We start from the raw sequence: 26826 nt of genomic DNA, 5'->3' as shown, positions 1-26826 counted from the left end.
AATGTTTATTTTTATTCCTTTCCTTTTTGCATTTCTCCTTATACAAGAACTTACACATACATCCTTCTTTTCTTCTTTGTAGCATTTGGCACCAATGATTATACTCTACTGTATTTTCTCTACTTTTGAGAATTTTGGTGACACTGACTGGAAGATACATGACTTTTTACATGCTACCTTGGTATCTTTGTGGAGTACAGGAAGAGACATGAATTTGATAGTAATTGAGTCAGATTAAAAAGTGATTGAATGACTAGATCAGACCTAAGGAAGATCAATTAATAACACTAATTCTGTGTCTGTTAGAATACTTTAATCCTTTGGAAGAAATAGTTTAAGACATGCTTTTTAAAAAAAATGTGCCTTTGATAAATTGAATAAGAAAACCTAACATATCTATTTAAAAAAAAATCATTTTCAAATGACAAACTGTGTTGATGTCTATCAGTTCCATATTTTTATTAGGACCATTTAGAGCTTTTCTTGCCACCCCCACAAGTATAGTCTTTGAGAACCTTTTCAGTTATCTTATGAGACCCCCATTATGTGCTATTATTTTACAATTTTAAAAAAATTAATTAAATTCTGAGTTACGAATTCTTTTCTTCCCCTCTCTCTCCATCCCTGAGACTGTAAACAATCATATATAGGTTATACATATGCAAATGAAAAAAGTTTATATTCAATTTCTTTCTCTGAAAACAGAGAGCATAGCTTCATCATTAGTCCTTTGGAATTCTCTTGGATCATTATATTGCTAAGAATAATTAAATCATTTGTAGCTCTTCATCAAATAATGTTGCTGTAACTTTGGACAATGCTCTTCTGGCTCTGTTCATTGTAATATTCATCAGGTCATGGAAAGCTTAAGAAGTTTTTCTAAAATCATTCTGCTTGTCATTCCTTTTAGTACAATAATATTCCATTAAAATCATATCCAACATCTTCTTTTGTCAATTACCAATTGCAGTACCTTCTTTTGATTTCTAATCCTTAGCCACCATATAAGGAACAGCTATTAGTTATTTTGTACAAGTAGTTCCTTTTCCCTTTTTTGATATCTTTAGGATGTAGATCTGGCAGTGGTATTACAGTCCAAAGGGTATGCAGTTTTATAAGGACTTTAAGAATAGTTCTAAATTGCTCTCCAGAAAGTCTGGATCAATTCATAACTTCACAAATAGTACATTAGTTTCTAATATTTTCATTTCTCATATCCCCTGCAACATTAAGATTTTCTATTTTTGCCATTCTAGACTCAGATACATGTGAAGTGGTAACTCAGAGTTGATTTAATTTGCATTTCTCTGATTAATAGTGATTTAGAGTATTTTATATGACTACAAATATCTTACATTTATGTTACAGTTTGAGATCTACTATGACTAGACCACCTTCTTTTTCATTTTGTAATTTCATTAATTCTTTTGATAGTATTGAACTTTTCCTTTTCCAGATTAATATTGTTATTAATTTTTGATAGCTCTATAAAACATTTTTAAAAGATTGATAAATAGATAATAGAATAAAAATAATAGAATTAAGAATAAATAAATTAATTTGCATAGAATTTTAAATTTATTATATTATCTCAGCCTACCCATTAGCAATTAATATTTTTCTAATTGTTTCCATATGATTTTATTTTTATGAAAAATATTTTATGCTTATGTTCAAACAATATCTGGTTTTTTTATTAGCAGGTTGATTCCCAAGTATTTTATATTATTTATAACTATTTTAAATGGAAACTCTCTATCTCTTGTTGTTGAGCTTTGTTGGTAATTTATAGAAATGCTGATGGTTTATATGGGTTTGCTTTTTTTATCCTAAAATTATTTCAATTAGCATTTTAAATCATTTTCTGTTATTGTCTAATAATAAATCATCTGCCAAGCATGATAGTTTTGATTCTTCATTGCCTATTGTAAATCCATGAATTTCTTTTTTCTCTCTTTTTGCTATAGATATCATTTCTAAAACAATATTAAATAACAGAGATATTAATGATCATCCTTATTTCAACCATGGTTACACCATGAAGGTTTCTAAATTATTTCCTATGCATATAATGTTTGCTGATGAAATTAAGTAAATATTATGTGTTCTTTTAAGATAAATCACATTTATTTCAATGATTTCTTTTTTTCTTTTTATTTCTTTTTACATTTTACAAATATATAAAAGATACCTTTCAATATTTGTCCCTTTGCAAGTTTTTGATTTCCTCATTTTTCAACCACCCTACCTTAACTCCTCCCTCCCCACAGTAGTAAATAATTTGATATATGTATGTATACATGCACAATTGTGTTTAACATATTTCCATGTTGTTTGTTTGATTGGTTCTTGGCCTTCATTGTCAAAGGAAACCAAAATGACATCTCTCTGAGACAGATTACAGTGTCTGACTATGGCTGATCAGACCAATATGAGCTAATAAAGTGCTACCACAAGTAGGACTCAAATAGTCCATGTGAACACCTAGAATGCTTACTCTAAATTTAAGTATGTCACGTTTCATCTGAGTTGCTTCAATTCTAACTTCCTTATACAATATAGCACCCTCACTGATGAGAGCATCCCATGCTAGGTGGTCTTGTGCCAGTGTCTCTCAGGCTGTACAATTAATTCCAAATTTCTTAAGAGAGACTTTTATGGTGCCTCTGTATTGTTTCTTCTGACTCCCTTGTGAACATTTGCCCTTTTTTGAAGATAATTCTAATTTGAGAAAATTCCAAAAACTGATTAGATAATTTAAAGCATACCAACTAATACTGTGTTTACTTTCTTTTTTCAAGTGAACTTCTGGCATTCTAATAAAGTGTCTAGTCCATCATAGTTGTACTCTCTGTAGTATTGTTGGAATGCTACGCAGTTTAATCTGAGAAAGAACTCAGTGTCTGATATATTCTCCTTCCAGGTGATCTTCAGAATCATCCTAAAACAATTTAAATGGAAGTAATTCAGTGGTCTGACATGGTACTGGTAGATTGTTCAGGATTCAAGGGTATATAGCAATGAGGTCAGCACAATGGCTCTGTAGGACTTTTTAGTAATTAATCTAATGCCTCTTCTCTTCCACACTTTCTTCCAGAGCCTCCAAAAAACTGAGCTAATTCTGGGTGAGACATGTGTCAATCTCATTTTCAGTGTGTACCTCTCTGGAAAGGACACACTGCTAAGGTAAGTGAACTTGTCCACAGTACTCAAAATTTCTCCATTTGCTGAAGTTGATGGTTCCATGTTGTGGTGGTGGCTGATGGAGCACCTTTTTTTTTCTCTTTTGGTGTTAATTTTTAGACCAAAATTAGTTAAAGCAGAAGAGAATCTATCCAAACTTTGTTGCACTTCAATTTCAGAGGCTATATTGAGTGCAAAATAATTTTCAAACAGAAAATCATGCACCAACACTCCCTCCACTTTGATCTTAGTTTGTAGCTTTTTTAAATTGAAGAATTTGCCTTCATTGCAGTAGTTGACCTTGATGCCATGTTCATCCTCAGTGAAAATGTTTGATAACATGACTGAAGACATCATACTAAAAAGCATGGGAACAAGGACACAGTCTTGTTTCACTCCACTAGTGACCAGGAACTCTCAAAGGAATTCTACACTATTCAGAACCTGGACAAGCATGAATTCATTAAATAGACATATAATACTGACGAACTTCTCTAGTCAATCAAATTTTGACAAAATTTTCCAAAAACCCTCATGAGTGACACTGTCAAAGAACTTGTTCAGATCTACAAATGTTGTATTTTAGAACTCTGTTCTGTTACTGGCATTTTCCCTGAAGTTACTGAGCAGCAAACACCATATCATCTTTCCCTCATCCCTTTATGAAATCACACTGCCTCTCAAGGGGGTAACCATATTCTGGGTGAAGGATCAGTCTATTGAGAAAGACTTTGACAAGATACTTACCAGCTATGACTGAAAGAGAAATACCACTGTGATTGTCTATTCCCTTTACCTTTATAGAAATGGATGAGGGAGGCATGCTTGAATTCCTGGGGGATAACTTCTTTATGCCATATAACCTGGAAAATTTCAGTCATCTTTTTTTCATTCATATGCACATGTATATTTTTAAGTTACAAAATTTCTGTCCAACTTCCCTTCCCATGCCTCTCCCCTCAGTATCAGTTCGGTTTTGAATAAGCAATGAACTGTCTACCTTGTAGAATTCAGATGGGATAGAATCAGATGCTTTAACATTTGAAAGGAGTATAATGACATTCAAAAGCTCTTTTTCACTCACAAATTTAGCTTAGGGATTGATTGACTTCAACTTGAAGTCAAAGGTCAATGGTTTCATCATTGATTGATGATGGTCTGTTAAGAGCACTATGGAAATATTCAGCCTATCTCTCTAGGATCATGTCCCTATTGTTGATCAATGGGAATCTGTCAGTCCTGAGCATTGAGATTCACTAGGTCTTTGATCCATAAATATTTGTACTTTACTTTAAATGGAATTAGATGCTACCTTCTTTTTCTTTTTAGTTTTTATGGGAGGCAATGGGGTTAAGTGGCTTGCCTAAGGCCATACAGCTAGGTAATTATTAAGTGTCTGAGGCCGGATTTGAACTCAGGTACTCCTGACTCCAGGGCTGGTGCTCTATCCAGTGTGCCACCTAGCCACCCTCACATGCTACCTTCTTGCAAATGGATGAGTTATTCTGCTGGAATATCCCTGTGAATTTCTCATTTTTCATTTAGCAGCTTCTGTATTTCCCTATCATTTTTATCAAACCAGTCCTTGATGCTTGTGAGTGTTCTTACACAGATGAGCAAATGCATGCTGTATGCTGATCCTCTAAAAGCTTCCCACTACTTTCTATTCCACAGTTGCCAAATTCGTGTTGACTCAGTTTTCCCTCCAAGTTAGCAACAAACTGTTCATGATCACAGACACTCAAATCTCTTGACATTAATTTTTCTAATAATCATTTTGCCTTGGGTCCACAGATTTGCTTGAATGTGAATATTTAGCTTGGAGAGGATGAGTCTATAATCAGTCCAGCCTTGGTCATTCTCACATCCAGTCTGTCTCTTCTCCTTACAATCAATTACATGTCAGTGTTTGCTATGAGGGTGTTTTATTGCATTTAGGTAAATGGAAGAAAAAATTTGTAATGAGAAGTTCATTATTTACCATGTATTTCACTAAATTTCACAAAATATATTTATTAGGTAGCTCTAGCCTTATAATATCTTTTCTTCTTCCTCATTCATTTTAACTAGATCCTTTTCTGCTTTTGCTTAGTCTGAGATCAGGATCACTAACCCAGCATTATTTTTTATTTCAGTTTTCTGCTTCAGTCTTTTACCTTTACCCTATGCTTCAAATGTGGTTCTTTTAAATAACATAATGTTGCATTCTAGATTTTAGTCCACTGCTATCACCTTCTATTTTATGGAAGAGTTCATTCCATTCATAGTCACAGCTAAAATGACTAATTCTTATTTCCTTCCATCCTATCTTATCTTCCTCTCCTGTTTCTAGCTACTGCCTTTCTCAATCTGCCCTTCCTTCTAAAGCCCTCTATCCTCCTCTTCTCACATTTCCTCTTTTTTCTTTATAGTTTTTTACTTTAATGCTAACTTTATTTTTCCTTTCCTTTTTATCAGTCTCACCTTCCCTTTCTTTCCTCTTTGCCCTCCCCCACTTGCCTGTAGAGTAGCATAAATTTCCAAGCCCAAGTGGCATTGTATCTTATATATTCTTTGAGCTATATCTGTTGGCAGTAAGACTTACTCAGTTCTTATACACTCCCTTCTTTCCCTTTACTAGAATGGACATTTTGACCATCATCTTGTAGTATTATTTATCATCTAATAGCTTCTTCTCCTTATATAATATTTTTTTCATGTCTTGTTTTATACTTGTCTTGTACTCACACCCTCTATCAAAGTATACTCCTTTTAACTATCCTGATAGAAGTATTATTTTCAAGGGTTGATTCATTGACTGAATGATAAGCTTCATCAAATCACAATCAATTAATATTGACACCTCTGTCTAGGAACCCTTCCATCAACTATGCTAAATGAAATTGAATTCTCAAGATCCATAAGCATCATCAAATTATAAGCAATTTCTATTTATATACCCTGTTTTATGTACCTTCCTTTTAATTGTCCCAATAGAAATACAACCCACTAAAGTTAAAAGTTTGATCAGATCACAGTCATTTTCTACAGACACCCTCTGTCTACCTATGATACTTCTTAGCTTTTTAAAAAAATTAGAATTATCAAGTTACAATTATTGTCTTCTCTTGTAGAGATGTAGACAATTAAGTTTAATTGACTAATATTTTCCCCTTTCAATTTACCTTTTAATCCTGTTCTGAGTCTTGCATTTGAAGATCATATTTTCTGTTCAATTCTGGTCTTTTTTCAGTTGTTTGAAAATCATCTTTTTTGCATCAAAAATCCATCTTTCCCCCTAAAATATGCTAAATTTTGCAAGATAGAGCTTGAAATAGCATATTTTAGGTTCTCTGATACTTTAATGTTGAAAGTGGTAAGTCCTGTGTAATGCTGACTGTGACACACTAGAATTTAAATTCATGAATTTTTGACTGTAGTATTTTCTTCATTAAAAGAGAATTATGAAATGTGGCTACAATATTCCTTGGACTTTTTATTTTAGGGACTCTTTGTGTGAGTGATTGATAGATTCTTCAAGGACAAGTTTATCTTTTTGCTCTAGGATATTAGGGCATATTTCTGTGAATATTTCCTGCAAGATATGTGCAGGTGCTTTTTCTGACTGCGGCTTTCAGGTGGACCAATAATGCATGAATTATTTTTACTGAATCTATCTTCCAGTTCAGTAGTTTTCCATAAGCAGTACTTTATATTTTCTTCTAATTTTCAGCTTTTTGGTTTTGTTGGCTCAAAATTTGGTAGCGTGATTAGTTTCAGTTTGTCCTATTATAATTTTTATGATTTTATTTTTTTCAATTACTTTTTGTGTTTCCTTTTGCAGTTCATTAATTTTAGATTTTGAGTTATATTCCTTTCCAGGGGGTTAATTTTACTCTTTGATGAGCCATATTCCTTTTCTAATTGCTCAGTTTAATTTTTTATGACTTACATTCCTTTTTCATTTGGTCAATTTTACTTTGTGATGAGATTTATTCCTCTTCCAGTTTGCCATTTTACTTATAAAAGAGTTGATTTCTTTTTCCATTTAGCCAATTTTAAAGGTTTTTTTCCTTTAGTCAGTTTATCATAATTCTCCTATATGACTCTCATTTCTTTTCTCAATTGTTCTGCTTCCTGTCTTCTTTGATATTTTAAATTATTTTTGAATTCTGTCAACTGGACTTTGAATTTGAAAAAAATATATCAATCCATTTGTGGTTTCACATGTAAGCATTTTGTCATTGTTCTGATCTTCTGAGATGGTGTCTTTTTCACCCCCTCATACTTAGCATTTTTAAAATTTTGTTTTGTTTTTTCATTTTGCTAATTGAGCTGTGCTCCTGTGGCACTAAGGGTATAACACCAAAACTTTTGTGCTGGGGTCAGGGTCTGGTCCCTTTCTTATTACTTGCTTAGGACATTGCCTATGTTTTAGTTGCCAGTGGGTTTTTTCCCCCTTTGCTTGGGTAGCTTAGTCCAGTCCCACAGTTACATCAGGTTTCCCAGGGCTTGAAATTTGTCTTCAAGGCTGAGATTGAGACTCCTACTCCTGGTCTTCTTCTTTTTTTTTTTTTTTTTTAGGTTTTTGCAAGGCAAATGGGGTTAAGTGGCTTGCCCAAGGCCACACAGCTAGGTAATTATTAAGTGTCTGAGACTGGATTTGAACCCAGGTACTCCTGACTCCAAGGCCAGTGCTTTATCCACTACGCCACCTAGCCTCCCCTACTCCTGGTCTTCTGCACTATCAAATAGCTGAACCCAGATTTGATTTGTGCTGTGGATAAGAAACTCCTGCTTCATCTTTTATCCTTCCTGCCATTGTTAAGTGATAGTCCTTTTTGAACCAAATAAAGTAAACCTTTATTGAAGTTCCTCCATGATACTTGAGTTGAGAACTTGTTTCACTCCTGTTTGTGAGTTCTGTAGCTTTAGAGATTGTTTATAGGCTTCATTTAAAGTTGGTTAGGAAAAAGTTCTAGTAGCTTCCTAGTTTTGAGCTGCCAGCTTGGCCCCAACCTGGACATTATACATGTAGTGTATTTTTTTAAGTAGGAATTAGTGCTTTGACAAATTACTTTCTCAAAGGGTTTTTCTACATCTGTAGAGCTAATTATATGATTTCTGCAGGTTTTGTTATTGACATGGGCAATTATGCTAATAGTTTTCCTAATATTAAAGCAGTCCTGCAATCCTGGCATACATTCCACCTACTCCTAGTATATTGTTCTAGTGATGAATTGCTATAATCTCTTTGTTAATAGCTTATTAAAATATTTTTATACATAGATTGTCTTTTATTAAAAATCTCTTTTGTGATAGACCTAGCAGTGGCATTTATATCAAAGGGTATGCATAGTTTTATAGCCCTTTGGACATAGCACTAAATTGCTTTAACAATAATTGAATCAGTTCAAAACTTCACCTCCCCTCCAAAATGTGTCACTTTTCTTTTCTATACTAATAACAAATTGAATAGGTAATGAGTTTATATTTCAAAATTGTTTTAATTTGCCTTTCTCCAATCAATAGTGAGCAAGGGTATATGATAATATTCATATGGATATGAATAGATTTGTTTACTTCATCTGGGAAGCTACTCATTATCTTTTGGTCAATTATCAATTGGAGATTGATTTTTATAATTTTGACTCAGTTCTCTTATATGTTTCAGAAATTATGACTTTTTCAGAGAAATATTCTTCAATTTTTTTCAGTTATTATTGCTAACAGTATTTCGTTCCATCCTATTTATTGCCCTGTTTATTCTATTTTTTTTGTTCCTTTCAATCTGTCCCTCCTCAAAAGTATTTTGCTTCTGACTACCTCCTCCACCATTCTGTTCTGCCTTTTATTACCTCCTTCCTTCACTAATCCTTTCCCCCTCCTACTTTCCAGGAGGAAAAGATAGATTTCTATACCAAAATATAGAAATATTAAGTTTTATGTTTTTATTGTTGTTATTTTATTCTTTCTTTGTATGAAATCTGATTAGATTTCACCCTCATTCTCTGATCCCCCTTCATTATAAAAGGGTTTCTAGCCTCTTTTATGAGAGATAATTTACCCCATTATACCTCTTCCATTCTCTTTTTCACAATATATTCCTCCCTCATCTTTTAGTTTAATATTTTAGAATATCATCCCTTTATATTCATCTTAGTCTTCTACCCATGAGTTAGTAGTATCATCTTCCAAAAATAGAATGTAAATAGTTCAGCTTTCTTAAGTTAGGATTTCCCTTTTCTGTTTACCTTTTTTGTGCTTTTCTTCAATCTTGTATTTGAATTCCAGATTTTCTACTTAGATCTGATCTTTTATCAGGGAATTTCTATTTCACTGATTGTCCATCTTTTCTCCTAATACAGTATGCTCAATTTTGATAGGTGGTTCTTGGTTATAAACCACATTCTTTTGCCTTCTTGAATGTCCCGTTCAAGCTCTATGATCCTTTATTATAGTAGTTGCCAAATCTTGTTTTATCTTGATTGTTGGTCCAAAAACTTGAATTGTTTCATTCTGACTGTTTATCAGAATTTTCCTCTTCACTTTAGAATTCTGGAATTTTCATATTGGGATCTCCTTCAGAAAGTGATCAAATGATTCTTTTAATTTCTGTTTTATGCTCTGGTTCTAGAATTACATGTTAATTTTTCCTTGACAATTTATTGAAAGGTGATATCCAAGCTCTTTTTTTTCCTTATTTTTTATTCTTTTTTATCATGGCTTTGAAGTAGTTCAATAATTTTAAAATTATCTCTGCTGCATCTATTTTCCAGAAAAGTTTACCTTTCCAATGAGATATTTCTGGGGCAGCTAGGTGGCACAGTGGATAGAGCACTGACTCTGGAATCAGGAGAACCTGAGTTCAAATCCAGCCTCAGACACTTAATAATTACCTAGATGTGTGTCCTAGGGAAAGTCATTTAAACCCACTGCATTGTAACCCCCTCCCCCCACCCAAAAAAAACAAAGAAACAAAAAAACCAAAGATATATTTCACATTGCTTTCTAATTTTTTCATTATTTTGGTTTTGTTGGATTGTTTCTTTATTTTTCATAAAATCATTATATTCCATTTGTTCAATTCTAATTATTTTTGGATTTTTTTATCAGTAATCTTTTGTACATACTTTTTCATTTAGTCAATTCTCCAGTTTAAGAATTTATTCTCTTAATTGGTTTTTATATCTCTCTCTTTCCATTTTGCCTAATTTTTTTCCTAAGATGTTATCTTCTTTGATATTTTTGTGGTTCCTTTACCAAGTTGTTAATTATTTTTAAGTTCAATTCTCATTTTTATTAATGAATGTATTGGAATAAAAATATTTTTCTTTAAACTTATAAATAGCATTTTTTCTTTCATTTTTTACACATTACTAAAATATTCTTGTTTAAGAGTAAACATAATACCCCTCCACAAAAATATGAAACCTCGTGAGAAAAAAAAAGTAAAAGAAAGAGAAAAAATGTGTTTCAGTCTGTGTCCTGATGCCGTCAGTTCTGTCTCAGATGGCTCACTTTCTTTATCAAAAGTCCATCAAAGAAGTTACTTCAATATTTTTCCACAGTTGCTGTTGCTGATTGTAATTCCCTCTATCCATTCCTCCCCACTACTATCTATTATATTTTCTTGCTCCTTTCACTCTGTCCCACTTCAAAAATTTGCTGTGGGTCAGCTGAGTGGCACAGCAGAGAGAGCACCAGCCCTGGGACCAAGAGGCCCAAAGCCCACATCCCACCCCAGAGTCCCAGCAACCACCTGGCCCAGTAATCCTGGACAGATCACCCAATCCCAGCACATTGAAAAGAGCAAAAAAGAAAATGTGTTATATTATGCTCTCCTATGATCTATTTTCTCTTCAATCACCCACATCCCCCCTCCCCTCCCCCTGTCCCCCATCTCTCCTTTTTCTTCTAGATGCCTATACCCTAATGAGTATGTATGTTGTTTCCTTTATGAGACATTTCCAAAGAGAATGAAAGCTCCCTCATTCCCCCTCGCCTTCCCCCCTTCCATACCATTGCAAAAGCTACATGAAATATCTTAGCCTATTCTTCCTCTCCTTTCTTTCATTAATAGGATATTTCCCTTTCACCCATTGACTCCATTTTTAACAATATATTATATCTTCAAATTAAGCCCTCTCCTGTGCCTTTTCTATAAAAGCTCCATTTACCTGCTCTATTAAATGAGAGGGTTCATATGAGTATTATCACTATCATCTTTCCATGTAGAAATACACACAGTTCATCATCATTACATCCCTCATAATTTACCCTTCCCATCCATACTCTCTATGATTCACTTGAGTCCAGAACTTGAACATCAAACTTTCAGTTCAGTTCTGGTTGTTTCAACAGGAACATTTGAAATTCCCCAGTTTCATTGAAAGTCCATCTTTTCCCCTGGAAGAAAATGTTCATTTTTGCTGGCTAGTGGCTTCCCACTATTTTCCACATTGCCTTGGACTGGAGAATTGCCTCACTCACTGAATCTTTCTGTGGGTTCTGCTCTCAATAATTTAGTTAGAGTCATAATTTTAAGGTTTTTTGAAATATTTTGGAGACAGCACCTAAGAGAGGTTGTTCTCCTGCTGCAGACTTGCATCTGCCCTCTGACTCTTTTTTCCCATTATTTTCATTTCACTTTCATTTCTATTCCTAATTTTTCCTCTTCCTCTCTTACTTGATTTTTCAAAATCATTTTAAACTCCTCCATGAAGAGAAACCAATTCATATTTTTCTTTGGGGTTTTGGATAAGGAACCTTAATTTTTGTTATTTTATTCTGAGTGTGTCAGATATTTTACTGTTTTTTGACTCATTTTCTTAGCCTATTACTTGATTTTAAGGCTCTGTAAAGTAAAATTTGGCATCCAGGTAGAAGGGTGCACTAACTCACACTTCAGAGGTTTTGGGCAACTGTTTTCAGAGAGACATTTAAAGATCTACATGTTTTCCATTCTTCCAAAGTTGATTACTCTCCTGCCTTGTACTTTGGTTGATGAGTGATGGCAAGCACTCTTTTTTGCCCTGGAACTGTAAGAATCCCTGCTCTATTGGGTCTACAAGCACTTGTAATGCTGCTCCACCTGAGTTTGCCAGAGGACTGTGTCCTTAACTGAGTACTGGCAAAGCAAAAAGTACTTCATCAGAGCTAGCAGAGATCCCTGTATTCTCCTTCTGCCCAGTTGTTCAACACTCCATAGCAACAATGGACTGAGAATTCCTGAGAGTTGTTGCCACTGCTAATGATGATCAGTGGTTCGCAAGGCCTACTTCTGATTTTTTACTGTGACTGGGTCAGCACTACAGTATGCTATACTAGCCTTAACTCCTCTCCCTCCCTGTTGCAACAGATCTAAGTTATTTTGGGTTGGAAAATTGTTTTACTCCATTTCATTGTGGGTTCTGACACTCTAGAATTTCTTTAAAGTCAATTTTATTTGGGTTTCAAAGAGAGCTCAGGCAAGTCCTTTCCTTTACTACATCAACTTGACTCCAACTCCAGAAGTCCAATTATTTTTATTTTTTCTTATTGTCCATTATTGAATGAAATTTTTATCACATGATGGTCTGAAAAATGATTTGTTTACTACCTCTCCTTTTCTACATTTAATTTAAAATTTTTAATGCCATTTAAATTAGCTATCATATCCTGCATAAAAATTAGAAAATTCCTTTCTATTCAAAGTCAACTTTACCCAAAGATTTATCATATTTAAGCTTTCTAGAATTTTATTTACATCTTTTTATTTTTTATTGATTTTTTTGGTTAGATGCATCTAGGTTCAAGAGTGTAAAGTTGCAGTTCCACAATGGTATTAGTTTTATTATCAACTCCACCACTGGACTGCTTGTTATTTCAAACACATTATTTTTTGTTCTTGTTGTCATTTTTTCCCATCATGTTCAAACTCTTTTTGATCCCTTTTTAGGATTTTCTTGGCAAACATCTTGTAGCATTTTACCATTTCCTTCTTAAGTTAACATTATAGATGCAGAAACTAAGGCAAATAAAGAAAAGTGAAATACCTAAGGTCACAGAGTTATTAAGTATCGTAAGTCAAATTTGAATTAATGAAGATGTGTCATTCTGATTTCATGATGTGCCTTTCTGATTTCAAAATCAGTGTTCTAGATATTGGGAACCTAGCTTTGTCATCTCCATCTTGAAGCTCCAGGCTTTTCTTGGATTTTCATCATGCCTCTTTCTTCATCTTTGAATACTGATTTCCCTGATTTTTATAAAATTACTACTTAGATCTCATTTTCTGCTATACATCTATCCCAATATCTTTGAATTTTAGTATATACACTTTTAAAAATTATTTTCTATGTATCCTGTATCTATTTTGATTCAATATATCTGTTTACAGGTTGTCTTATGTACTACATAGTTTTGCTATCTCTAATATTTTGTTTTTTCCTCAAAGATATGATACTACTGAAAGTAATGGGAAAACAAATAAAATATTTTTACAATTAAAAAACATATTTACTTACTTCTTTTTTTCTCCATCACTTTCAGTAGTATCATATCTTTGAGGAAAAAACAAAATATTAGAGATAGCAAAACTATGTAGTACATAAGACAACCTGTAAACAGATATATTGAATCAAAATAGATACAGGATACATAGAAAATAATTTTTAAAAGTGTATATACTAAAATTCAAAGATATTGGGAAAGATGTATAGCAGAAAATGAGATCTAACTACTAAAGAAATGTCTTCTGCCACCTTTTTGTATCCTCAACAGATTAACATAAGGTCTATCCTGTAGTATTTAATAAATGTTTTTGACTGAATGATTATTTCTGGGTCATCTTTACCCCACAATGAGTCATCAAAGAATATGGCAAAATTAATAAAATTATAGTTTTACCCTTTACTAGTATTAAAAATATTTCTACCAAATATTGTTAGAGAAAATAATTTCTCCATGGGAAAATATGTATATTTTAATCTTTCAACATTCTGAAAACTGTATATACTAAAGATGATTCTTCTAGGTACTACATTCACATACAACACTTGTCTCTGAAGATTGCCTCCTATTTCACAGACTGTCTCATTACTCTGCATAGTAGTCAAATGAGATGGGTCTGAATTAATTATTATCAAGCATGGAATTCCCCCTCCAGACTGGAGTTTACATTCTCCATACATAAAACATAATTGAGGGCTGAATCCCTTCTCCCCCACTAACTAATCTATATTCCCTCCTAATCCAAAGATAAAATGGTTTTCTTTTACGAATCCACTAAATTTCTACAGACAACTTTGAGGCTGATTTGGTATAACATACTTTGTTCTTGCTTCCCAATACCAAATATTATTCAAATGAACACTGTTATTAAAAAATCCCCTTAGTTGAAACCATTGTAAATTTAATGGGTTCACTGTTCCCCCTAATTTCATTGACACTTAATTTGTCACTCTATCTTAAATAGAACATTTTCACATAACTCAGTTGCCTTTTACCTTTTCCTGGAACATATTTAGTTGAGTGAAACTATTACTTAAATAAAGTAAATTCAATTTGCTTCCAGTTGGTAGAGTATATGAGAGAAAAATATTTCAAGGTAATAGGATTAGAAACCTCCTTGTGTCTGGATAATGTCCCCAGTGCTGTTGTACCTGCTTATTGTACCCTGTGGCCTAGATCCTGTTTCCCCTTACCCTCTCAATGCTGGGAGGAAGAATTTCTAAGGGATTTGGGCTTGCACACTCTGGCCCTCTGCAGCCATACCAGACTGTGCCCACTCTGTGCAAGTGCAAGTATAGGTGTCAGACCTCCACACATAGGGGAACAAGGTCTTTGCCAAATTCCTGACAGATGAAATTAAAGAGCAAAAGAATGTGAGAGGATAGGGACAATGATCCATTGATGGTGGAGTTATGAATGGATCCAACAATTCTGGAGAGAAATGTGGAACTATGCCCAAAGAGAAATAAAACTGTTCATACCCTTTGACTCAGCAATTCCAATTCTAGGCCTATATCCAGAAAAAAAAATCATAAAAAAAGGGGAAAGTCCCATATGTTCCAAAATATTCATAGCAACTCTTTTTGCAGTGGCAAAGAATTGGAAATTGAGGGGATGCCCATCAATTGGAGAATGGCTGAACAACTATTGTTCTATAAGAAATCATAAATGGTTGGACTCTAGAGAATCATTGAATGAGTTACAGGATCTGAAGCTGATTGAAGAGAGCAGAACCAAGAGAACAATGTACACATTAACAGCAATATTGTGAGATTATCAATCTTGATGGATGCTGTTCTTCTCAGCAGTTCAAAGAGTTAGCAGAATCATATTAGAATGGCTATGGAAAATGCTATCCAAATTCAGAGGAAGGAAAACAAAACAAAAAAGAAAAACCAACCCTTCAGAATCTGATGAATACTTTATAAAAAGTTTTTATTATGTATCTCTTTCCCTTAATCCTAATTCTTTGTACACCAAGGGTGGGGAGAAGGGAGGGGAGAAGGATATTTTGTTACTTAAAAATATACATACATACATATTATATATATATATATATATATATATATATATATATATAAATATATCAGGATTAATGTTGAAAACCTTTCATAATATTTATTTTTAAAAATAAAACGAGGAAAGGAAATACAACTACAAAATACAAAATTAGGAAAGGAAAATCCAGAAACACAAATCCTTTCCTAAAATGTCTGGGGATTAGGAACTGGATGATGGCAAGAAGATAATGATTACAAACAGTAAAAACAACAGTATCCCACTGACATTTGATAATGAACCAAGAATAGTAAGAGTCTGATATTCCATCAACCCTGAACTTTATGATGGAGTTTGTGAAAGACAATAGCAAGAAGGTCCTTGTATTGAACTGTCACTACCAAGGAAGAAGAGGTTAGACAGGAAGAAGAGGATGAGAATGATTCAGTCCTCAAATGAATCAGACTGATAGGATACAAACTACACACTGAAGAGAAATTCCCTGATGTGGGTTCTGAACAGACTAAAGGGTGGGCAATATATTGATAGATTGACTAGTCTAGTTCAATATGGCCTTGTAAAACAAGGAATACAACATTCGGAAGATGGGAAAATGTTTGTTAACTGTCAGTATGGATACCTGAGGATGTAATATCCTATTATAGATCCAGAATCTCAGTGAGAAGAGAACAGATATCTAGAAGCTACCATGGAGAAACTTCAATACAATAGTGCCAGACATAAATTATGTTCTCTAACCCACTTTTATTTACTTGCTCTGCTGGAATTTTAAAACACCATTAAAATAATGAAAAACAAAACTCTTTAAACCACTCAAAAAAAAAAAAGAACCTCAGAATCATAATAAGATTAGAGGTTTAGAACTAGTGAGGAAATTAGTTGTCAAAGAAGGCATTTTTACAGATGAGGAATCTGATTGCCAGCACAATAAATTACTTGACTTTGTTCACACAGATTCTAAGTCTCTGAGACAGGATTTGAATTCTGACCTTTCTGACCTAGGTCTAGAACTTTCTTTTCTTCTCTTCACTTCTCTTCCCCTCCCCCTCCCCTGCCCTGCCTTACCCTCCCTTCCCCTGCCCTCTCCTCCCCTCCCCTCTCCTCTAGTCCCCTCTCCCTTCCTCTCCTCTCCTCTCCTCATCCTCCCATGATCTCCTTCTATTTTTCCTCTCCCCTCCCCCTCCTATCCTTTCCTCTTCTCTGCACATCATTCCTTCCTCACTCCTTCTTTCCCTCTCTTCTTTCCTTCCCTCTCTTCCTTCCTTCCTTCCATCCTTTCTTTTTTCCTTCTTTTCTTTCTGTCTTTCTTTTTATCTCCACAATTCTCTATTTCTTTTCCTTTCAACTATCCTAAGAGATATACAGTTCTCTTGGATTACAAGTAATATCTTCCCATTTGTGGGAAGCCTTTTAGTGATTCCAACTTTTTTGAATTGTTGTCTGATTTTTAACAGTTGAGCTCTGCTGTGACCAGTAGTCTGGTCCCTAGCTTACTGTTTGTCTATGGTGTTTCAGGAGCTAGGGGTATATTCCCTGCATTGAGTAAGCCAACCCAGTTCCTGTTGCCCCAGTTTTTCCCGGGTCTCACACTTTGTCTTCTGAGCTGAGGTTGAGACCATCAGTAATGACCTTCTGCACCTCTGGCCTGCTGAGTATTAGACCTGAGCTGTGCTGCTGCTAAGAATCTCCCTCTTGTTTTCCATCTCTCCTGCCTATTCTGGGCAAGCTCCCAGCTTTGTACTACTATCTTGGCTCTGCCCTCTGAATTCCCTAGGACTCATGTTCTATACCCATCTGTCTTTTTGACACATTCTTTGACATATCAACTAAAGCACTAAAATGGCTTCTAGTGTCCAATTCTAAAAGAGGGAAACATCAGGTAGACACAGGAAGCTGGGTTGAAATTAGAAACTTATTTGTTTATTTTTTTTATTTTAGATGGGAGCAAGACTGACAGGAATGAGACAAGCGAAGCAAGTAAGTAGGTAAATAAAGACCCCTGGTAACAATCATGAGACTATATAACATATCTTGTGGTGAGAAGGAAGGCAAAACTTTATAATAGTTTACCACAATTCAAAACTGCATTTTGTGCTTTCCTATTTCAATTAATTATACCCTATAATAATATATTAAGCTTTATTGTTAATTTGTTACCAGAGTAGAAATTATATTTAAATTATGTGCCCTGCAAATGCATCACTGGAGTGTGGGGTGTTGGGGAAGGGGGTCAAAACCCAAACTCCACCCAAGTTATGAGTCTGGTAGAATACTGGTTCCAAGAATCAACCCTTTCCTCCCCATCATCCCACCATAACTCAAGTATCAAAATTTCCTGGATGAAAAATGGGAGATAAATGTATAATTTTATTTATCATTCTATATAACATTATGATTAATTTTATTTCATATCAAAAATTTAAGGACTTCCCATCTTCAGGTATATAAAATCAATGTAATCATCAAACTGATTCTAGGAAAAAGCAAATCCCAATAGATAATCTAATCTATATTCTGAGCATAACAGGATCTGTATCATTTTTATTGGTATTAACCCATAGATGCATCAAATTACTGACCCTACCAGGAATGAATCTCATTTAAGTAGAGTGCTTTATGTCATAAAGGGCAGAACAGCCACTTTATTTTCTAAGTGATATACATGACTGGAATCACTTGGCTCCATAATAGATTAAAAAAAAGAGCAATGTAACTAGAGAGGTCATTTTCTGGAAGGATTATAATCACACCCATCTAGCTCTTGATTTTGAATTACATTATTCCTTTGTAAACCAAGAAGGAAAGGGTTTGACCAGGATGTTTTAATTGTCCAATAATAGGAAAACAAAATACATTTGAATATACTACAATCATATTGAGATTATTCTTGGGCATCTGACTTTAGTCTCTCACTAGCCCTTGATTTTTTGATCTGACTAGACTGGCTTGCCTTTCCTATCATTTGCCTTTGCAATGCCTTTGAATGGACAATGTTTGGGCTTTTGTCCAAGTGCATATCGCTGAATCAGACCTGGGGAGAGCAGATGAGGAATGTCCTTAGGTGGCCAGAATGAAAGATCTGAAGAGAATATTTAGGAAGCATAAACATATAATTTAATAGTGAAAAAATTCTGGACCACAGTTTAAGTCAGACAGTGAAATGGTCAGACTCAGAACCTTCTCTCTTCCTAGCCCTGATATATTTCCCTCCAAACCAAGCTAGAACTTTTATTATAAAGACAGAGCCAAGATGCCAGAGTGAAGACAAGCATTCTCCCTCAAACCCCTCCAAATACTTTTAAATAATAACTCTAAAATTCTAGAATCTGCAAAAAAGAGAGTTAAACAATATTTGCCCAAGGCAATGTAGAAGGTTGGCAGGAAATTCTGTTACACCCAGGTAAAAGAGGGACACAGTTCAGCCCAGGCTTCATCAGGTCACACTGGGACCCAGAAATCCAGGAACAGTTATTGAATCAGTGACAGCAATGGCAGTGTTTGGACCTCTTAGTGCAGAGACATCAAAGATAACTTAGAAACTCAGCAGAAGAGATCTATCACACAGAAATAAAAGTGGAGTACAGTCCAGCACAGCTAATGCCACCACATACCTGATTCCCACAGGAACTACTTTTGCAGCCCTCAAACACACATTTCATAGGATAGTAGAATTACTGGTCAGAAGGACATTACAGTGTTCTCATTACAATGCTGAAGCAGGACTCTTATGGCTTTGCCCACAATCAGATAAGGTTCACAGTCCTGGTAAAAGGAGTACTTGCACACCAGAGCTTGTGGCCACCGAAGATGCTCCCCGTGGCTAAGGGCAGGAAGGAGTGCTTAGAGGGTCCTCAGAGCAGACAACAGGCAAGGAGAGCAGAAATGCTTCTTTTTAGCTCATACCACCTTAGAAGGATTGGAAGCATTCAGGACTTTGGAGTGTCCCTAAAAGCATCTGCAGAAAATCCCTGAAGGTTGGGACAGTGCAGACTTATGGGGCAGAGCCAAGATGGTGGTATGAAGCTAACACATTCTGGAAGCTTTTCCCTACCAAAAATTGAATATAACCTCTGCATAGACATGTAAGCTACAGATCCTACTAATAAAAATAGAAGATACAAGGAAGTTTTCAATCCTAGACATATCAGTGGTGGTCTCTCTCTTTGGGGGGAAAGGGAAAGTAAAGCCCAGGTAGGCAGGAGAACAAGAAAGCCAGGGGAGACTTTTAGCCACAGTTCAGGCCAGGTCCTTACAGCTTGACAACAGCACAGGTCCCAGCAACTAGATAGCAAGGCAGGAAGGATCACAACCCCACGCAAAGTATCAATACTGGGAACATTAGGGCAAAAGACAGGATTGTATTGAGAACAAAGTACTGCATAGTCAGAATTGGACATAAAGAAGGAAATAAATCCCTGCAAAAGTGGGCCTGTACTATATAGACATCATCCTGGTCAATGAAAAACCTGGGATCAGACCCCAATCCAAGCATTAAAAGCTTGGATCTATATTCCCTGTAAATCAGGAATAGGGTCATACAATAAAGATAAGCAAAAAAAAGCTAAAAGAGTGCTCACTGTACAAAGTTAATTACTTTGCAGATAAATATCATAACAATTCCCTGTTGGAAAAAGAAATCTATGAAAAATTACTCACAGGGGAATTCTCAAAAGATTGTATGAATTGGACTCAAATCCAAAGGCTCATAGAAGAGCTTTAAAAAAAATTTAAAAACCAAAGAAGAAAGGAAGAAGAAAAATGTAAAAAATGAAATGAGAATCAGGCAGGGAAATTATGAAAAACTGACCAAGGAAATCAAATCCTTTAAAAATAAAAATAACCAACTGGAAAAGTGGTGTAACTCTTTGAAAAATAAAATTGATCAACTAGAAAAGGAAGCACAAAGGTTAATTGAAGAAAATAAAACCCCAAACTAAGAATTGAACAAAGAGAAACCAATGAATTAACAAGACTACAAGATTCCATCAAACAAAATAAAAATGTTGAACAAATAGAAGAAAATATAAAATCCCTTTTAGGAAAAACAAACAACCTCCCAATAACAGGAAGATAATTTATAAATCATCAGACTAGAAAGTCAGAATCAAAAAAAGAACCAGGAAAACATGTTGCAGAAAATTATTAAAGAAAACTGTCCAAATTTGTTAGAACAAGAAAACAGTATAACAATTGAAAGAATACACAAAAGTCCTCCAGAAAGATACCCCAGGATAAAATCTCCAAGGTCAGTTATAGCCAAATTTGATAATTCTTGAAGATAGGAGAAAATCCTGCAGGCAGCAAAAAGGAAACAATTTAAATAATAAAGGAAACAATCAGATTTAAACAGGACTTAGTCTTGACATTGAAGGATCAGATGGCTTATAATACCAGATATCAAGGGACAAATAACATGGTATTTCATCCAAGAATTTACTACCCTACAAAATTTGGCATATACTGTCAGAGGAAAAGGTGAATGTTCAACAACATAGACGACTTCCAAAATTTCCTGACCAAAAAACAGAGCTGAACAGACAATTCAATTGCCAAATTCACAACTCAAGAGATACATAAAAATGTAAATGACAAAGGGAAGGAAAAAACAAAACAAAATAAAACAAACTGTCAAATTGTATACAACATCAAAAGGAAAGATCCAGCACTTATAACTCTTGAGATATGTATTTTTCTTTGGATACTTGAAAGGTTGAATATAATTGAAGACACTAGACTTAGAGGATATGGGTATGGTTGGGTCTTGTTTTTCCATTGAAGAAGTCCAAGATGACATCACTATGTTTTAGACAAAAAAAAGCCAAAATGAAGATCATGGGTGTTTACTCTAAACTTAAGTCAGTTTCCTTTGAAGTACTTTAATTCTGCTTTGCTCACAAAGCTTAACACTTTCTTTGATGAGGACATTGTAAGCTGGGCTGTCCTGACTCAGCATCTCCCATAAATTAAAATCAACTGTAAAGTTCTTAAGGAATATCTTCAAAGCTTCCTAGTACTTATAATACATTAAAACTCTATAGTCAATTAAATCAGGGCTGGACTTAATTCATACTTTACTTAACAAGGGATTAAATACCTTGGGTCTGGAGTTAGAGGGGGAGTGTGGGAGAGAATATACTTTTGGGGAGAGGTACAATTGTTCATGAAATGATTGGGCTTGGGTGATACTTTGGCTCATGAGGATTGTGTATCCTTGAGGGTACTTGAAAAGGGGAGGATAAGGAAAAATGATAATAATTTGATATAATTCAAGAATTTTGAGGTGTATTTCTAATCAGTGAAATTGAGACAATGCTGCTTTTCAAACAATCAAGCAATCTTTCAGTGATTGTACTTTGATAGTACTTTGAACTTTTTAAGCAATTAGTCAAGTTGTTTTTGATGATACTAGATTAATAGTATTTGATTAATAAATAATAATAGAAGAGGCACAAATATGTACAATTTTAAAGGGGGTGAAGGGAAGCTGGGAATACCAGGAAAATTCTATTTAATATATTTGGCCCAGGGAAAATAAGACACATTCCCCACTTGGGTTTAAAATTCTATCCAAGAGGACTTCCAGCCAAGATGGCAGAGAGAAGACAGGCACTGTGATAGGTGCTCTCTCTTTCCTCTCAGAAATAACATGAGGGAAACCTCTAAACAGAAATTTTATCAAGAAAATACAGAAAGAAAAGCTAGGAGAAGAATGCCTGCCAAGAAGTTCTATCTCAGGGGATCATCAGTGAACCAGGAGATGAGAGCAGAGGATCAGTATAGGGATGGCAGCTGGGGGAAACTGGAAGGCTAGCTTCTTCCAAAGAGACTTCAGTAAGGTCTGTGGCCTGGGGAAAGGAGGTACAGGAGGGTGAGTTACAGCACAGAGTCTCAGAGCACACCTGGATAGCAACCAGCAGAGCCAGGGACATGAGGTCCATACTCTCACCAGTGTCCTTTGACCAAAATAAACAATAAACAACCTCCACACCCCTCAGGGCAACAGAGTTCACTCAATTGAAAGAGATTAACTCCCTCCCCCAGGTCCCAAACCAGTGTTATAGGTCAACTCAGACCCTGCTGCTGAGGACCTCACTCTAGAGAAAGCAACCAGTATCCCCTACTGGCTTGGCCCTGAAATTACTAAGCCAAGTGAACAAAGCCTCTAGGACCTTCAAAAAAAGCAAATCTCTGAGAACCAGCTCTCCCTCCCTCCCCCTAACACGAGATGAAAAAAGAGCAGAGAAAAGGGGGACCCATGGAGAAATACTTAAAAGTGCCAGAACAGAAGATAGCATTGAGGGAAATAAAGTGTTAGTAATTACAAATTTGAATGTGAATGGGATGAAATCTCCCTTAAAATGTAAGTGAGTAGCAGAGTGGATTAAACACCAGAATCCAAATTCTGCCTACAAGAAACTCACGCGCGTGTGTGTGTGTGTGTGTGTGTGTGTGTGTGTGTGTGTGTACAGAGAGAGAGAGAGAGAGAGAGAGAGAGAGAGAGAGAGAGAGAGAAAGGTTGGGGTTGGAGCAAAATATATTTTGCTTCAGCTGAATTGAAAAAGCAGGAGTAGCAATCCTTATCTCAGACAAAGCAACTGCAAAAATAAATATCATTAAAAGAGATAAGGAAGGAAACTAGAAACTATAATCTCCTGAAATGTGCCATAGATAATAGAGTTATTTCAGTACTAAATATGTATGCACCCAATGGGACAACATCCAAATTCTTAGAGGAGAAGTTGAAAGAGTTACAGAAAGACAGAGACAACAAAACTCTACTAGTAAGAGACTTCAACCTCCCACTCTCAGATTTAGATTCATCTAATCATAAAATAAACAAGAAGGAAGTTAAGGAGGTACATAGATTATTAGAAAACTTAGATGTGATAGACCTATGGAGGAAATTGAATGAGAATTAAAAGGAATATATACCTTTTATTCTGCAGAACATGGCACTTACACAAAAATTGACCATTTAGTAGGGCATAAAAACCTTTGATCAATTGCAGAGAAGCAGAAATCATGAATACATCTTTCTCAGATCATAATGCAATAGAAATCATATGCAATATTGGGCCAGGGAGATATAGACCCAGAAGTAATTGGAAACAAAATAACCTCATTTTAAAGAATGAATGGATCAAGCAACAAGTTATAGAAAGAATTATTTCATCCTAGATAATGACAATAATGATACAACATACCAGAACCTATGGGATACACTCAAGGCAGCTGTTAGGGAATATATTATATCTTTAAATGCTTACATGAATAAATTAGAGAAAGAAGAAATCAACGACCTAAATATGTAACTAAAAATATTAGAGAAAGAACAAATTAAAAAACCCCCAAATGAATATCAAATTAAAAATTCTAAAAATTAAAGGAAACATTAATATAATTAAAAGCAAGAAAACCATTGAACTAATAAATAAAACCAAGAGCTGGTTTTATGAAAAAAAAAACAATAAAATTGAAAAACCTGTTAAATTTGATTAAAGAAACTAAAAGTCAAATTGCTAGTATAATAAATGAAAAAGGTGAACTCACCAATGAGGAAGAAATTAAAATAAAAATTTGGGATTATTTTGCCCAACTCTATGCCAATAAATTTGACAATCTAAGTGAAATGGATGAATATTTACAAATATATGAGTTGCCCAGATTAAATGAAGAAGAAATTAAAAACATAAATAATCCTATCTCAGAAAAAGAAATTCAACAAGCCATTATTGAACTCCCTAAGAAAAAATTCTCCAGAGCCAAATGGATTCACAATTGAATTCTATCAAGCATCTAAGGAAGAATTTGTTCCAATTCTATATCAACTTTTTGGAAAAATAGGCGAAGATGGAACTTTACCTAACTCTTTCTATGACAGCAATATGGTGCTGATACCTAAAGAAGGAAGAGTTATAACAGAGAAAGAAAATTATAGACCTATCTCCCTGATGAATATAGATGCAAACATCTTAAATAAAACCTTAGCAAAAAGATTACAACAAACTAGCACTAGGATAATACATTATGATCAATTAGGATTTGTCCCAGGAATGCAGGGTTGGTTCAATATTAGGAAAACTGCTAGTATAATTAATTATATCAATAATATATCTATCATAAATCATATGATCATATCAGAAGATGCTGACAAAGCTTTTGACAAAATACAGTACACATTCCTAATAAAAACACTAGAGAGTGTAGAAATAAATGGTTTGTTCCTTAGAATAATAAGCAGTACGCATCTGAAACCATCATCAAGCATTATATGCAATGGGGATAGGCTTGAGGCATTCCCAATAAAATCAGAGTTGAAAGAAGGATGCCCATTATCATCACTACTATTCAATATTGTATTGGAAATGTTAGCCTCAGCAATAAGAGAAGACAATGAAATTGAAGGAATTAGAATAGGGTAGGAGGAGACAAAACTCTCTTTGCAGATGACTTGATGGTATACCTAGAGAATCTTAAAAAGACATCTAAAAACTACTAGAAATAATTAGTAACTTTAGCAAAGTAGCAGGATATGAAATAAACCCTCACAAATCCTCAACATTTCTATATATGACTAGGAAGATACAGCCAAAATAACAAGAAAGATAAATACCATTAAAATAACCTCAGACAAAATAAAGTACCTTGGGAGTCTACCTGCCAAGGCAGACTCAAATACCAAACAACTACCAAAGTCTTCTCACAAAAATAAAATCAGATTTAAATACCTGGGCAAATATCAACTGCGTGCTAATATAATAAAAATGACAATTCTACAAAAACAAAACTACTTGTTTAGCACCCTACTAATCAGAATTCCAAAAAAAATTACTTTAATGAGTTAGAAAAATTTGTAGGTAAATATATATGGAGAAATAAAAAGTCAAGAATTTCCAGGGATTCAATGAAAAAGTGCAAAAGAAGGTGGCTTAACCTTACCAGTTTAAAATTATATTTTAAAGCATCATTCCTCAAACTATTTGGTATTGGTTAAGAAATAGAGTGGTGGATCAATGGAATAGACTAGGTGCAATAGTAGCAAATGTTTATAGTAATCTGTTGTTTGATAAACCCCAAAGCGTCCAACTATTGGGATAAAAACTCTCTCTTTGATAAAATCTGTTGGGAAAATTGGAATTTAGTATGGAAGAAACTTAGACTACAGCAATAAACTGTGTTATATGTGTGTCATGGAACACTATTGTTCTTTTAGAAACCAGGAGGGATGGGAATTCAGGGAATCCTGGAAGAATTTTCACAAACTGATGTTGAGTGAGATGAGCAGAACCAGAAAAACCTTGTACACACTAACAGCAACATGGGGGTGATGATCAACCTTGATGTACTTTCTCATTCCATGAGTGCAATAACCAGGGACAATTTGGGGCTATCTGAAATGGAGAAAGCTATCTGTGTCCAGAGAAAGAATTATGAACTTTGAACAAAGTCCAAGGAATTGTTAAATTAGAAAAAAAATTAGAAAAAAAATTATATTATTATCTTATTTTACTATCTCACACTTTATTTTTCTTCACTAAGGATATGATTTCTCTGTCATCATATTCAACTGAGATCAATGTATACCATGGAACCAATGGAACGACTAACAGAAGGCCTTCTGGGGGGGAGGGAAGCAAGAATGGGGGGAAATTTTTAAAACTCAAAATAAATTAAATCTATATCTATATCTATATCTATATCTATATCTATATCTATATCTATATCTATATCTATATCTATATCTATATCTATATCTATATCTATATCTATATCTATATCTATCTGTATCTATATCTATATCTATATCTATATCTATATCTGTCTCTATCTCTATCTCTATCTCTATCTCTATCTCTATCTCTATCTATATCATCTATATCTATATCTATATCTATATCTATATCTATATCTATATCTATATCTATATCTATATCTATATCTATATCTATATCTATATCGACATCGACATCGACATCGACATCTGTATCTGTATCTGTATCTGTATCTGTATCTGTATCTGTATCTGTATCTGTATCTGTATCTATATCTATATCTGTATCTGTATCTGTATCTGTATCTGTATTATCTGTATCTGTATCTGTATCTATATCATCCATCTCTATCTCTATCTCTATCTCTATCTCTATATCA

This window comes from Macrotis lagotis, chromosome 1 (genome assembly GCF_037893015.1).
Source record: "Macrotis lagotis isolate mMagLag1 chromosome 1, bilby.v1.9.chrom.fasta, whole genome shotgun sequence".
Taxonomy (NCBI): Eukaryota; Metazoa; Chordata; class Mammalia; order Peramelemorphia; family Peramelidae; genus Macrotis; species Macrotis lagotis.
This window is presented reverse-complemented; position numbering follows the sequence as displayed.